The sequence below is a fragment of the Trematomus bernacchii genome, unplaced genomic scaffold (assembly GCF_902827165.1).
Source record: "Trematomus bernacchii unplaced genomic scaffold, fTreBer1.1, whole genome shotgun sequence".
Lineage (NCBI taxonomy): Eukaryota > Metazoa > Chordata > Actinopteri > Perciformes > Nototheniidae > Trematomus > Trematomus bernacchii.
In genome coordinates this window covers 8,182,342-8,196,554 of record NW_022987821.1, presented here as the reverse complement: position 1 = coordinate 8,196,554, position 14,213 = coordinate 8,182,342, and the positions used below count along the sequence as shown (strand labels likewise).

Here is a 14,213-nt window from a genome sequence, read left to right as displayed (position 1 = left end):
AATGTCCCGTTTTGTCGATCAATGGTAACATTTTAACTCTCTTTACAGCCACAGTTCTGCATGAACATCGGGATGACAGGTACACAAAAAAATCCCAATCCTTCACTCAAGTAGAAGTACAGATACTCGTGTTTAAAAATACTCTGGTGAAAGTAGAAGTACTGACTCTTTACTGAAGTGAAAGTAAAGAACTCTGAAATGTACTTCAGTAAAAAGTACCCATAACTAGCAGCTGTTTTAAAGAGTACCTGACCCCCTTTATATTAATAGAACAATAATGTCATTGTTAGCTAATGAATGTTTCCATGCTGAACAACGGCAACATGACAACGTTTTCATTGGTCCCTCTTCTTTAGAGAAGACCAGGAAATGATGGATACACGGATCGTGTTCAAATCAATAGGCACGCAATGACTCTAAATAATAATGATCACGCCACCAAACACACATTCAAACTAAAGGAACCAGCCTGTTTGGGAAATGTGAGAAGTAGAAAGTACAGGTATTTGTGTTCAACATGTAAGAAGTAGAAAGTACAGGTATTTGGGTTCAACATGTAAGAAGTAGAAAGTACAGGTATTTGGGTTCAACATGTAAGAAGTAGAAAGTACAGGTATTTGGGTTCAACATGTGAGAAGTAGAAAGTACAGGTATTTGGGTTCAACATGTAAGAAGTAGAAAGTATACAGGTATTTGTGTTCAACATGTAAGAAGTAGAAAGTACAGGTATTTGTGTTCAACATGTAAGAAGTAGAAAGTACAGGTATTTGGGTTCAACATGTAAGAAGTAGAAAATACAGGTATTTGGGTTAAAAATGTAAGAAGTAAAAGTCATCAGAAAAATAAGTAGTGGAGTAAAGTACTGATACCAGAAACATGTACTTAAGTACAGTAACGAAGTATTTGTACTCCACTACTTCCCACCTGCCTCTTTCAGACTATTTAGAATATAATACATGCAAAATATGACTAGTTATTGGTATTTAAAGTTTAAATATGTGAGTCAATAGAAGGGCTGTCCTCGATTGAAGATATTCTTAGTTACTAACACACTTTTTTCCACTCATCCATAATTCAATCGAATCAAAACATCTCACGATTCCAAAGCATCACACTTAGGTACAGTAAGGAAGTATTTGTACTGCACTACTTCCCACCTCTGGAGGTCTTTTGTTTACAACAACCGCTCCATCAGTGCAGATTACTCCAGTAAAACATCTGGGCTGGGAAGCCCCGAGTTATTCACCCTGCTCAGCGCATGGAGAGGTTGCTGCGAGAGAGGGAGGCTCACAGGTTCATTGTTGACCCGTGACTCACACCCAGGGACAGAATAAAACATACAGCTAAGAGATTGGCTCGGAGGCAAAGTCGCCCCTTTGGGAGGAGGTGATAGCGAACTCTATTACACAGAGTGCAGATTGAAATGGGAAAAGAGCAAGGAGACTGAGTTTGAATGGGGATGAGAGGCTTAGCGCGATGGGGAGCATTATGGGAGCGATACGGGGTCTATATGTGTGTGTGAAGTGGAGGATAAACACACACATGCGGGCAATCTTTGTTCAGCTCGGGGTGTTTTTGTCAGGAGCCGATGCAGATCATTTCAAAGTGCATCTTCTGAAGAGGCTGAGCGTTTTATTTGGGGCAGAATGAACAGGAACTTACTTTAATCACATCTTCCCCCAGGTACCTACCACTTGTAATTTAAGATTTTTATCACATAATCTTTGTCAAAGAAATGTGGTATTTCCCCCCCGCGAAGACGAATTATGATAACTTCATTTAAAATAGAAAACAATTTAATTGGGTACAGATTATGATTCAATATCTCTCGTTTATGGACTTCCCAGTTGTCTCATGAAGCAATAATACTGATTAAAAAGCACCAAGCTCTGTTTTCAATCATTTCACAACATCAGTTAATGCCATACTTTATTTCCCCTTCTGCTTTTTACATCTCAGCTGTAACTAAGCGACGTCTATCTTTGCACACGGTGCGTCACTAAAAGCGTTGACAACCTTCAAAACGGTATTTAGAAAGATTACAGGTACTTATGCCGCTGCTGAAAGTGCCTGCTATTACACACTATGTTCTGTTCTGTTCGGCTTCAGCTGCTATGGATTTGTGCGATTGTTAAAGTCAAATATAATCATTTTAATATTTTGTAATCGTCAGGATTGTCGTTTCGCCCAGTGTCCGGTCTTCATGCTAAGCTAAGCTAACTGTAGTAGTGAGTCGTATCACATTAAATCATCATGGTGTGGATAAGAAGTAGAAACTGGGCATTAAAGCCTTTAAATAAACGCATATTGGTTCAAACTGGAATATCATTTTCTATCATGAAACATACAGAATGAAGAGAGGCGTTAAAAATATATTACAAGTACCCGGTGTCTTTAGAGGTGTTAAGAACATTGTACAGTCATTAATTTCACACCGCATGAAGAAATGCTCTTATTAATCTCTATAAAGCATGGATAAAACTTAAATAGTCTCCATTGTGCAGACTCTCATGATTACAGAGCTCTTTGTGTCCCGACCATATATAAACTAGCTCTGATTTTAAAACGCTTCTTTTACAGTATAGACGTGATCGTATTATATTATATTCACTTGGCATTTAGTCCAAAAGTGACGGTAAGTGCAAAGAGAACTTTACTTTGATAACTTAATGTGTTTCTAATGCAGCACTTAGCTACTGCTTTAATCCATTCACATATGAACGTCAATGGAACGACATAAAAGCTTTTTATTACCTCTAAAAATGGATGCAGCCATTGTCCTAAAAGAACATGTATGAGACGCATATTGATGCAGTCATTAAAGGACACATGATTAGTCCCTGCAGACGCTTCTCAAGTCTCCGTGAGTTGCAGACAAATCATAAAAGACTATTTGAGCGTTGCAGGGGGGAAAGAGAGTTGAGTGGCAGCCTCAGAAAGTCTCTCTCAGATCTGTTGTTTACTCCCTCGCCTCTGATCTGATTACCAATACGGAGCTAATGTAGCATCGGCTCAGTCACTCATTTGTCATACGTTTGGTTTCCTGTCTGTCTGACGGACGTGCATCAGCTTCTCGTCAATACATCAACTCCCTGGCGCCTCGTCTTGTTCTGGAAATGAAATTCTTTATTATTGATTCTGGCTCCCACTGTACATCCGTCTCCAATTTGTAGAAGTCCTTATTGTCTGAAGCACACCGTATTAAAAATATCATATTTCAGGAGCATAAAAGTGTGTGTGTGGTGTGGTGTGTGTGTTGTGTGTGGTGTGTGTGTGTGTGTGTGTGTGTGTGTGTGTGGTGTGTGTGAGAGTGGTGGGAGTGTGTTGTGTGTGTGTGTGTGAGTGGGAGTGGGGTGTGTGGGTGGGGGTGTGGGTGTGTGTGTGTGTGTGTGTGGTGTGTGTGTGTGTGTGTGTGTGTGGGAGTGTGGGTGTGTGTGTGTGTGTGGTGTGGGTGGGGAGGGGAGGGCGGGGGGGGTGTGGGTGGGGTGTGGGAGTGGTGGGTGTGTGTGTGGTGTGTGGGTGGGGGGGAGTGGGGGAGTGGGTGGTGGGTGGGTGTGGGTTGGGGGGGTGGGGGTTGGGGGGTGGGAGTGTGTGTGGGTGTGGTGGGTGGGTGTGTGTGGGTGGGGGTGGGGGGTGTGTGTGTGTGTGTGGGTGTGGGGTGTGTGGGGAGTGTGTGTGTGTGAGTGTGAGTGGTGAGTGTGAGTGTGTGTGTGTGTGTGTGTGTGTGTGTGTGTGTGTGTGGGAGTGGGAGTGTGGGAGTGAGTGTGTGAGCGGGGGAGTGTGTGTGTGTGGGAGTGTGTGTGTGTGTGGGAGTGTGTGTGGGAGTGTGTGTGTGTGTGTGTGTGTGTGTGTGTGTGTGTGTGTGTGTGTTGGTGTGTGTGTGTGTGTGTGTGTTTAGATTTTCTTTTAGCCTTGATGACAAACTGATATATCTTAGCAGTGGTTCCTGACCTTGAGTTAGCGTAGCAGGGTTCTAAGAAAGAAAAGCACATTGGTGTATACAAATAAACACTTAATTGTTGTATCTGTAAACGTGTCTTTTTGTATCCCTCCATTAGTGGTTTCCTGATATAACTTCAGTTCATGACCTTGGGTTGAATCCGGGGGCACTGGTAGTCATTAGATTTAAAATGGTTGTTAAAAAACACGTAGAAACAAAGTTACTTTTTAACGATTGTTTTCCTCTGTAAATATAACTAACCAATTATTTCTATCAGTCGCTCACGCCTTGTTAAGACTTCTCCAGATACAACCTGTGCGACTGGATGGTTGTCAGATATAATTAAATGGATGAATCTGGTTCTACAAAGCGAATATAAATGGCTTTATTCCCATAGAAACATCACTGTTGGAGGTCAGGAAGCAAAGAACGTGTCCTTTCCTTCCTCACGACTCAGTTTGAAGGTATTGTATTTATAAATATGATCCTCTCTCTTTGAATGCTCTCTTTTCTCACACTATCCATCCATCCATCTTCTCCCTCTTCTCCGTGGTCGGGTCGTGGAGGTATCAGTTCCAGCAGAGAGCCCCAAACGTTCCTTTCCCCTCATCAACCAGCTCTGACTGGGGGGTCCCAAGGCGCTCCCAGGCCAGAGAAGAGATATAATCCCTCCACCTGGTCCTAGGTCTACCCCTCGGTCTCTTCCCAGCTGGACGTGCCTGGAACACCTCACTAGGGAGGCGCCCAGGTGGCATCCTTACTAGGTGCCCGAACCACCTCAACTGGAGCGGTTCAACTCCGAGTCCCTCCCTGATGACTGAACTTCTCACCTTATCCCTAAAGGAGACGCCAGCCACCCTGCGGAGAAAACCCATCTCGGACGCTTGTATCCGCGACCTCGTTCTTTGGGTCATGACCCATCCTTCATGACCACAGGTGAGGGTAGGAACGGAAATGGGCCGGGAGACAGAGAGCTTTGCCTTCTGGCTCAGCTCTCTTTTCGTCACACGGTAAAGCGACTGCAGTACCGCTCCGATTCTCTGGCCCATCTCACGCTCCATTGTTCCCTCACTCGAGAACAAGACCCCGAGATACTTGAACTCCTTCACTTGGGGTAAGGACTCATTCCCTACTTGGAGTGGACAGTCCATCGACACATAGAGTCTCACCTAAAGAGCAGTTTAGGTTGAAGTTTAGATCACAAAAGACTGATTGATTTATTGATCAATATTAAAAAAAGTCTCTTTATGTAAAGTGAAGTTTTGCTGATTCGCCTTCTTGGTGTGAAAAATTGAAACCATTATTATGGATTTGTGTGCGAGATGTGGAGCTAATTAGCATAGCTTAGCATAAAGACTGCAAAGAGCTAGCATGGCTTTTCCAACTGTCAACAAAAGCACATTATAACCATATTACTTCCTCAAAAAAGGAGGCAAAAGAGTATGATGATAAACCCCAACAATGAATTTAAAGGGCTTTTAATTTTTCTTTATATATTTTAAATAAACCACTACATATTAATTGGCACATTTTTATGATTTCTTAACAGGAAAACAAGGATTGTGATGTCACCATCCAGAGTGGGAAGCTCCATTTGGGGATACAAGCTAATATAACAGGTGTGTGGTGCAATGGGAATACTTCAATATCAACAGAGAGTGAACATGAAGGAATCCTTCAAGTGTAACAGACTGGGAACTGTGTGTGTGTTGTGTGTGTGTGTGTGTGTGTGTATGAGTGAGTGTGTATGAGTGAGTGTGTGTATGAGTCTGTGTGTGTGTGTGTTGTGGTGTGTGTGGGTGTGTATGTGTGAGTTGTGTATGTGTAGATGTCTGTGTGTGAGGTGTGTGAGTGAGGTGTGAGTGTGTGTGGGGGAGTGTTGTGTGTGGGTGTGAGTGTGAGTGTGTGAGGTGTGTGTGAGGTGTGTGTGAGTATGTGAGGTGTGTGTGTGTGTGTGTGTGTGGGTGTGTGTGTGAGTGTGTGTGTGTGTGGTGGTGAGTTGCTGTGAGTGTGTGCGAATGTGGCGTGGTGTGTGTGTGTGTGTGTGAGTGTGTGAGTGTGTGTGTGTGGGTGTGTGTGTGTGTGTGTGTGTGTGTGTGTGTGTTGTGTGAGTGAGTGCGTGTGTGTGTGTGTGTGTGTGTATGTGTGCGTGGTGTGTGCGTGTGTGTGTGTGTGTATGTGTGTGTGTGGTGTTGTGTGTGCATGTGTGTGAGTGTGCGGCGTGTGTGAGTGTGGGTGGGTGTGTGTGGTGTGTGGGTGTTGTGTGTGGGGAGGTGTGTGTGTGTGAGTGGTGTGGGGGAGTGTGTGTGTGTGGGGTGTGAGTATGTGCGTGTGTGGTGTGTGTGTGTATGTGTGTGTGTGTGTGAGTATGGGTGTGTGTGTGGTGTGTATGTGTGTGGTTGTGTGCGTGTGTGCATGTGTGTGTGTGTGCGTGTGTGTGCAGTGTGTGTGTGTGTGTGTGTGTGTTGACAGTCATTTGTCAAGAGATTCTCATTAGTGTCTCAAACTGTTCGGTCATTATTGGTTCTGTTGTTTAATCAACTTCTTTTTCCTCCTCGTTTGAACACTTCCGCGCTTTAAGATCGCCGTAATGACTTCCCGTGTGGTCGTCGCTTACACTTCCACATCTTGTGGGGAATATCTGCAGTGCCAAGGGTATAAAGACAAGAGGAGGGAGAGGATGAGGAGGAGGAGAAGAGTAGGAGGAATTTTCTACGATAGCATCTCTTTCAAAATGTCTCCCAACAAAGGCTTTAATAATAATAACAGATTAGATTTGTATAGCGCCTTTCAAGGGACCCAGTGGAAGCAGGGGGCTGTGATGGGTTAGGGGTCGAAGGCCATGAGGCTTTGAAGGATGAACCTGGTCAAATATCATCTGTGTGTTCATGAACGCACCACTCTCTCCTGTTTCCCCTTAACTTAACTAAGTGGGACTTAATGGGAATGTTGCGATGGTGACGTAAGGGGATAGTGAGAGGAGACAGAAAGGAGAGCCATTCGTCATGTGAGACAACAGCTCTCTCTTAAAACTGTGTTTCAACAACTGGAGACTTTTGTCATTACGTCGGAGGGAGTTCTGTAACGTAGTTTTGTAGAAGCCTTTGTTGAGGAATCATTCAAGTCGCCTCAAAAACACGCGATGACATCATGCCGTTATTGTTTGGACGGGGGGGGGGGGGGGGGTGAGCTTCAGCTTTAAATAGATTTGATTAAACTTCAGCTCCTCTGATCAGACGGAGCATCGGGGATTCAGAGTGACCAGCATTTACTCGAAAAGTCACTTCTAAACAGTTTTAAAAGGTTATTAATGCACATTCAGCGCTATAATGTACAGCTACATTCACATATATGCTTATAGTTATGGAAAAGGGTATAGTTACATGAAAATTAAGGTGTGTGATGTGACCTAAGTTGAAGCATCACTAAAAAAAAAATAGTCTATTTGTATTTCTGTTCATTTATCTCACCATTTCAGATTTATTTTTCATTAGCCATGCTACATGGACTCTTACTGTATATCCTATTCATCAGTACATTCAAAAGGACATGTCTTTGTGTAAGGTGCCTTCTTTACCTTGGAAAAACATCAAAAATCAAGTTTTAAATCAACGATAAGTTTATAATTATAATGAAGATGAAACGTGTTAAATTCGCCTCGTGGAATCACATTTTTAAAAAAACTACCTTGCAGTAAAGAAGTAACCAAACACATCGAAACCCATCCAGTGCACGACTTATTCCTGACTTCTCTTCACAGAAAGCGGCCGTTTCAGGACAAAGTTTTGTCTCTTAAATATGAAATATGAGTCTGAGACCCTGGGGGTGAGATGAAATCCGGGTTGTGACCCCAACACTCTCGTGGGGATCAACAATCTCCCTCAAAACCAAAAATCCCCCCTCCTCAGACAGACAGGGCGTCAATCTCGCCTGCCCTCTCTGCTTAACCTCTCCTCGGACATGTTTCATGGAGCGAGTAAAATGTCCATCAGCTCTGTGGAGAGGAAGGGTCTCAGAGGGGTGGGGAGGTCATTCTGAGGTCATTCTGAGGGCATGGTGGCACTTTGAGATGGCAAAAGTACACACATCCTTTACTCAAGTAGAAGTACAGATACTCGTGTTTAACAATACTCTGGTGAAAGTAGAAGTACTGACTAAACTTCTTTACTCAAGTAAAAGTAAAGAACTTTGAAATGTACTTCAGTAAAAAGTACCCATAGCTAGCAGCTGTTTTAAAGAGTACCTGACCTCCCTTTATATTAATAGAACAATAATGTCATTGTTAGCTAATGAATGTTTCCATGCTGAACAACGGCAACATGACAACGTTTTCATTGGTCCCTCTTCTTTAGAGAAGACCAGGAAATGATGGATACACGGATCGTGTTCAAATCAATAGGCACGCAATGACTCTAAATAATAATGATCACGCACCAAACACACATTCAAAACTAAAGGAACCAGCCTGTTTGGGAAATGTGAGAAGTAGAAAGTACAGGTATTTTGTGTTCAACATGTTGAAGTAGAAAGTACAGGTATTTGGGTTCAACATGTAAGAAGTAGAAAGTACAGGTATTTGTGTTCAACATGTGAGAAGTAGAAAGTACAGGTATTTGGGTTCAACATGTAAGAAGTAGAAAGTACAGGTATTTGGGTTCAACATGTAAGAAGTAGAAAGTACAGGTATTTGGGTTCAACATGTAGAAGTAGAAAGTACAGGTATTTGAGTTCAACATGTAAGAAGTAGAAAGTACAGGTATTTGGGTTCAACATGTAAGAAGTAGAAAGTACAGGTATTTGTGTTCAAAATGTAAGAAGTAGAAAGTACAGGTATTTGTGTTCAACATGTAAGAAGTAGAAAGTACAGGTATTTGTGTTCAACATGTAAGAAGTAGAAAGTACAGGTATTTGTGTTCAAATGTAAGAAGTAGAAAGTACAGGTATTTGTGTTCAACATGTAAGAAGTAGAAAGTACAGGTATTTGTGTTCAACATGTAAGAAGTAGAAAGTACAGGTATTTGTGTTCAAATGTAAGAAGTAGAAAGTACAGGTATTTGTGTTCAAATGTAAGAAGTAGAAAGTACAGGTATTTGGGTTCAACATGTAAGAAGTAGAAAGTACAGGTTTTGGGTTCAACATGTAAGAAGTAGAAAGTACAGGTCTTGTGTTCAAAATGTAAGAAGTAGAAAGTACAGGTCTTTGTGTTCAAATGTAAGAAGTACAAAGTACAGGTATTTGAGTTCAACATGTAAGAAGTACAAAGTACAGGTATTTGAGTTCAACATGTAGTAGAAGTAGAAAGTACAGGTCTTTGTGTTCAAATGTAAGAAGTAGAAAGTAAAAAGTCATCAGAATTTGTAGTGGAGTAAAGTACTGATAACAGAAACATGTACTTAAGTACAGTAACAAAGTATTTGTACTCCACTACTTCCCACCTCACAGTTTTTATATCACTGAAGGAATGACATTGACACGCAGCAGAGATAAAGGGTGTGGATGAGGGGAATAACGGGGGTAAAAGACACATAGAAGGCTATTCTGACGCACTTACTGTAAATAATATCCTACTTTTAAATTATGTATACTAATAATAATTGTACATTTGATTTGTACTAAGCAACCTTTCGTTGCCTCAAAAGTAATCCCAAAGTGCTACAAGGGGCATAATTATAACTCTAAACCACAACTTTAATAACATGCTTAAAAGCTGTTATCTGTTTATTTGTCAGATAGAGTACAGATGTTGCTTTCATTGTCAACATGTTTCTATTTACTTCGTAGGTCTGTTTTATTTTATGAGATGTTTGTATTTGTTTATGCCATGTTTAGATGCTGCTGTGACGAAAATAATGGGATTAATAAAGTAAACCTTTATCTTATTGATGTGGGTTGCCATATCTTTATTTAGCCCTTATAACATTAAAAGTGTTAATTTGATTGTGTTTTCACAGCTCAAAGTAATCTTTGCTGCAAGGAAACGCAGCAGCTCTCCTCGCGCTATGAGACTCATCAAGTCGACCTCCACACGCCAACAAAATATGTTGTGTTTTCTTTATGTATCTAGCATAAAGGGACTACGTATGCATTGTAAATTAGGGCATGAGGGATTATCTTCTGCAGGCTGGTAGTCCTCGTCACATGCAGTCGATGTACCTGCATCGTAGCCTCATTGCACTGCTGTTATGATCTTTTTTTATGATATATTATTAGAAAAAGTCAATTTTCCTATAACTGTCGAGCAAGACGAGCGATCCATGCTTATTCGAGCACCTTCAGAGTAAAAATAACCTGTTTGAGATGAAATAGTTTAGGAAACAAACGTTTATACTCCGTCACCTGCCTTGGTTAATCACTATCTGGGTTATATACTCATTAATTAGTGGGTTACATAGACATTATAATGCATAACCTGTATGAACAGTGTCTGACAGCCGGCCTGCAGTCCATGTCTATAACCAAATCAAGATGAGGACATGTTCAATATGATATTAATGTGACAGCAGAGTGCAGGTATGCTGTTCTTGTAGCTTTTAAATTGAGCAGTGGGTGTGAAAACCTATTTTATATTTGATACATTATGGATATTCTAGTCGACAGGATCTTCAAGGTACGAAACACATAGAAGTGCTTTTTCAGAACAATATTTTGACACGCTCATGAAGAATTTATAGCGCGAGCGAGAATCCCGTGAATAGTCAATACTGCAGCGTTCTGGATGATCTGGATCAGTCTCAGGTCTTGCCAAAGTTTACCATTGACCTCCATTCTCTGACAATTAAACCCTCAAGAAGAACAAGGACAGCATTGAGGGCTTCTCTTATGCTGACATGAAATGGCTGCTTTGATGCATCCATATTTAACTGAACCTGACTCTGTATATTTTCAACAAAGCAGAGTAAGAGAATCAATGAGCCCTTCATGCAGATGGCTCATTGGCCAATAGGAGTAATGGAGCGTAGACAGCCGCGACGCCATTGGCCGCTGCGTGTGATTGCCTGGAAAGATAGATGGAGAATGAAAACACTCGCTGTCATTTCGACTCCATCACTCTCAGCACTTTGGTCACTTCCAGAAGAGACTAGCTGTCCGTGACGACAGCTCAGAAGCAGACCCTCTGTACACACCGCGGGAACAAAAGCATGGCGGCAGTAGAAAAGCCACGAGTCAGTGAACTTTAATGGGGGGGGGGGAAAGTACTCATTGTGTCTGGAAGAGACCTCATTGAGGTGTATTCTGATCTCGTTCCTCCATGCAGAACATGACGGCCATCTTAAAAAGCACAGCAGATGAAATGTGATAAATTAGCCTCGTAGTGGAATTACACTTTTTTAAAAACAACTGTAACTACCTTGCACTAAAGAAGTAATCCAAACACATCGAAACATATCCAGTTTGTGACTTATTCCTGACTTGACGACACAGAAAGCTGCCGTTTCAGCACAAAGTTTTGTCTCTTAAATCTGAACAAAAGCATGGCGGCAGTAGAAAAGCCACGAGTCAGTGAACTTTAAGGCTGGGGGGGGGGGGGGGGGGGGGAAGAGATGCATTACAGCGTATTGAGGTGTATTCTGATCTCGTCCCTACTTGAAGACACCAGGTGATCCGGAGCACATGAAACTGTGATTTGTATCTTTCACCTCACAGCCTCAGAGAGAGAGGATGAGAGATGAAGAAGACGAAAGAAAAGCCTCGTCTCAGTCTGAGAGTCAAGACAGGAGTCTCATTGGTATTCAGTGCATTAGCGAGGGCCAGCCATGCTGCATTTATTTATGAAGAGCAGTTCTTCTGAGGTGTGAAGAGGGGAGCGGGGCGTCGGTGAGAACAGGGCGAAATTAAGTGTGTGGGCTTTCTTTCTCCAACAGTTCAAACTCTGCCAAGAAACAGCTATTGCAATGCAGATGATCCCAACGACTCACTCTGTGTCGAGCTAATTCATACTATTCTCCCAGAGGTGGGAAGTAGTGGAGTACAAATATTTCGTTACTGTACTTAAGTACATTTTTCTGGTATCAGTACTTTACTCTATTTTCTGACGACTTTTACATTTTGAAACACAAACACCTGTACTTTCTACTTCTTACATTTTGAACACAAATACCTGTACTTTCTACTTCTTACATGTTGAACCCAAATACCTGTACTTTCTACTTCTTACATGTTGAACACAAATACCTGTACTTTCTACTTCTTACATTTTGAACACAAATACCTGTACTTTCTACTTCTTACATGTTGAACACAAATACCTGTACTTTCTACTTCTTACATGTTGAACACAAATACCTGTACTTTCTACTTCTTACATGTTGAACCCAAATACCTGTACTTTCTACTTCTTACATGTTGAACCCAAATACCTGTACTTTCTACTTCTTACATGTTGAACACAAATACCTGTACTTTCTACTTCTTACATGTTGAACACAAATACCTGTACTTTCTACTTCTTACATGTTGAACACAAATACCTGTACTTTCTACTTCTTACATGTTGAACACAATACCTGTACTTTCTACTTCTTACATGTTGAACCCAAATACCTGTACTTTCTACTTGTTACATGTTGAACACAAATACCTGTACTTTCTACTTCTTACATGTTGAACACAAATACCTGTACTTTCTACTTCTTACATGTTGAACCCAAATACCTGTACTTTCTACTTGTTACATGTTGAACACAAATACCTGTACTTTCTACTTCTTACATTTTGAACACAAATACCTGTACTTTCTACTTCTTACATGTTGAACCCAAATACCTGTACTTTCTACTTCTTACATGTTGAACACAAATACCTGTACTTTCTACTTCTCACATGTTGAACACAAATACCTGTACTTTCTACTTCTTACATGTTGAACCCAAATACCTGTACTTTCTACTTCTTACATGTTGAACCCAAATACCTGTACTTTCTACTTCTCACATTTTCCAAACAGGCTGGTTCCTTTAGTTTGAATGTGTGTTTGGTGGCGTGATCATTATTATTTAGAGTCATTGCGTGCCTATTGATTTGAACACGATCCGTGTATCCATCATTTCCTGGTCTTCTCTAAAGAAGAGGGACCAATGAAAACGTTGTCATGTTGCCGTTGTTTCAGCATGGAAACATTCATTAGCTATCAATGACATTATTGTTCTATTAATATAAAGGGAGGTCAGGTACTCTTTAAAGCAGCTGCTAGTTATGGGTACTTTTTACTGAAGTACATTTCAAAGTTCTTTACTTTTACTTTAAAGTCAGTGCTTCTACTTTCACCAGAGTATTTTAAACACGAGTATCTGTACTTCTACTTGAGGAAAGGATGTGTGTACTTTGGCCATCTCTGTATTCTCCTCTAATTGCTTGGTGAGAGTAACCCTTTGTGCTTGTACGTTGCTTTTGGTTGCATGCGGTTCGACCCCAGGTCTCCTCGCTCAGCACAGAGGTAGAAAAGGAGCATTAATTCTTAACCCTGTGGGAGGAACGTCAGTGAAATCCATCTCTGTCTCGTCCCCCTCGAGAGCCAAAAGGTCGCTCAGCTGTCAGGAAGTAGAATTCAATACCTCAACCTTTCAAGCATGTCTCTATCCTCTGTGTCGCCGTCAGAGCTTCACAATCCCTCTGTGATGCGTCTCTGACATCATCTCATGCTCACCTCATCCTCTCCGGAAACGAGGCTCCGCTGACAGCCTCGCTGACAGGAGACGAGGCGCATTACCTCCGAACATCCAGGGTTATCCTGCTGACCGCAATGTATTCATCTGCAATGCATTCATCCTCAATGCATTCATCCTCAATGTATTCATCTGCAATGCATTCATCCTCAATGTATTCATCTGCAATGTATTCATCCTCAATGCATTCATCCTCAGTGTATTCATCCTCAATGTATTCATCCTCAATGTATTCATCCTCAATGTATTCATCCTCAATGTATTCATCCTCAGTGTATTCATCCTCAGTGTATTCATCCTCAGTGTATTCATCCTCAATGTATTCATCTGCAATGTATTCATCCTCAATGTATTCATCTGCAATGTATTCATCCTCAATGTATTCATCTGCAATGTATTCATCCTCAATGTATTCATCTGCAATGTATTCATCCTCAATGCATTCATCCTCAGTGTATTCATCCTCAGTGTATTCATCCTCAGTGTATTCATCCTCAGTGTATTCATCCTCAATGTATTCATCCTCAGTGTATTCATCCTCAATGTATTCATCCTCAGTGTATTCATCCTCAGTGTATTCATCCTCAATGTATTCATCCTCAATGTATTCA

At 41.4% G+C, this 14,213-nt stretch overlaps 1 long non-coding RNA gene across 1 annotated transcript in view; it reads right to left on the bottom strand.

The window, feature by feature from the left end:
• Nucleotides 1–14,213, bottom strand: part of LOC117499187 — a 68,627-nt gene that overhangs the window by 15,601 nt on the left and 38,813 nt on the right. The gene's annotated exons all lie outside the window — the stretch shown is intronic.